General features: G+C 53.5%; 1 pseudogene; it reads left to right on the top strand.

The window, feature by feature from the left end:
- Positions 1-844: 844 nt before the first annotated feature.
- Positions 845-1,503, top strand: LOC124700795 (annotated as a pseudogene).
- The last annotated feature ends 773 nt before the right edge of the window (positions 1,504-2,276 follow it).

The following is a 2,276-nucleotide window of genomic DNA, read 5'->3' as shown; positions in this document are numbered from 1 at the left end:
GCGAGATCCCGCGTGGAGGAAGCTGACGACGAGCGGCCCCTTCGCCGGCGCGCAAGTTCGCGAGCTCCCGCGTGGAGGAAGCCGACGACGAGCTCGACGCAGTGGCGAACGGCGGACCTCGGTGGGAGGGGTGAGGGCACTACGACGCCGTCCGTCGTCCTTGCGGGCGAGGAGGGACCACCAGCGGCGGTTTGGGGCAGGTGGCGTTCCGCGAGGAGGAGGCCGGCGCGGAACTCGTGCTGGGTCGACTGGCGGAGCTCGTGCTGGGGCGGACGACGGTGTGGCGGCGCCGGCAAGTGGCGGAGCAGCGTGGGCCGTGGGCGGAAACGGCAGGCGGCCATGGCCCTGTGCGAATCGAAGAAATTTCAGTGGACGTTGGAGAATTTGGGAGGTAGGGGACGACCTGTTTTGGTGGGCCCAGCGACACGCGTCGCACGCACAAGCAGGAGGCTGCGGGACGTCCGTCCCCCGGGGAAATCTAATCATTTTCCTTTGGCGATCGCCCGCCGACCGCCGACACCGAAGACCGCTCGTCTTGACTCTTGTGGGCATCTCGGAACCGTCGCGTACGTACTACGGCGCATCGACAGAATCGGCGCGGAGTCGAGTTTGGCTGGAAGCCGATCGGGAGTCGGGACTTGCACGAACCGGCGAGCGCTCGTCTCCGTCACGCAGTCGCTCTCGCCGCACTGGTATAAGGCGACGATCCCCGCAGACCCAGGCCACCACAAAGCTCAAGCGACCAAAACAGCTGCCTCGCTCGCCGGCTCAAGAGGCCCCAACCCGAGCAGATCACGCACGTCCCCGGCCGGCGACCCAGTTCAAGTTTGCACAGTAGACAGCGATGGCGGATCACGCGTCGGCGACCGCGCAGAAGCGGAAGTGCCCAGAGGAGGAGACGACGGCCGGCACGTGCGCCACCGGATGCGGCTTCTTCGGAGCCGCTGCCACCGGCGGAATGTGCTCCAAGTGCTACGCGGAGCACGTCGTCTCCGCCGGCGGCGACACCAAGACCGCCGCGAAGAGCATCTTCATCGCCTCTGACTCTTCCACCGCGCCACCGGCGAAGAGGGCCAAGATGATCACTGCCGGGTCGTCTTCTGACGCTGCGGCTGCCGCTGGCGCAGTTGACACCTCTCTGCCGTCCGTGAAGCAGCAGACCACGGCGGCGAACCGGTGCGCGACGTGGGGTTAGTGGGGTTCCGGTGCCGTTGCGAGGGGACGTTCTGCAGCGTGCACCGCTACTCCGACAAGCATGAGTGCGGGTTCGACTACAAGAGCGCCGGACGGGAGCAGATCGCCAAGCACAATCCCATCGTGGTCGCTGACAAGATAACCCGAATCTGAAGTTTACAAAATGGCTGTAGTTAATCACCAGAACGATAACACCGGAAGGATTCTTCATTGCCCTCATGGTTTTGACGTTCTTTGTAATTTTCCTTTCGTTCAACTCGCAAATTACTTTTGGAAATGATATTGTTTGATTTGTGGATTGAGTTTTTATATGAGGGATTGCTTGCGTACATTTTTTCAAGCATTGCACTCAGCGAAAACATACGGCTTTCATCGGTGCATGTTTGGCTAAATGTGTAAAGAACTTTTTCATCTTAGATTGATAGACAACTTTTATGTCGGTGACGCATTCTCTAGAACACACTGGCAATTTATTTAGATATATTTGGATAAATATTTAAACAAATACATTTAAACACATCATAATGCATCAAGTGGTACATGCTGATATATGATAGGATAGTGATAGGATAAAATTAGGATGGACTATACTTATTTTCCTTGCCTACATTTATCGTGAACTCATCCTAGAAAAAAAGATTTAAATATCCTAACCTAAAGTACAAAAAGCAAAACAAAGTAGCTGGATCATATAGTTTCAATTTAGCTCAAGAAAAATATCTCAACCGTAAATAATGAAATATTATACATACATTGTATCTTCATATTTAGCAATATGATACATGTTAATCATGTTGTGTGTCATGCAATAAGTACATTCCACTAGTTAAATGGGCAAAAGCGTTTGGTATAAAAAGGTGTAAATCGGGGATCGGGTCAGCTCATTCATATCTCCGTTTGCAAACTGGAACTGTCTTGTCGACAATAGGCAGGAGATCAACACCCCACAAAATCACTAAGGTTCTAAACTATATATGTGCACTACTTCAGAGATCTTGTCCTTATCGTAGTTTCGATGCGATGCTGCCGCAACCTCATTCTCCAATGGGGCAGACCTAAACTTCTCTTAGGATAATAATAAT

The sequence above is a fragment of the Lolium rigidum genome, chromosome 3 (assembly GCF_022539505.1).
Source record: "Lolium rigidum isolate FL_2022 chromosome 3, APGP_CSIRO_Lrig_0.1, whole genome shotgun sequence".
Classification (NCBI taxonomy): Eukaryota; Viridiplantae; Streptophyta; class Magnoliopsida; order Poales; family Poaceae; genus Lolium; species Lolium rigidum.
This window is presented reverse-complemented; position numbering and strand designations above follow the sequence as displayed.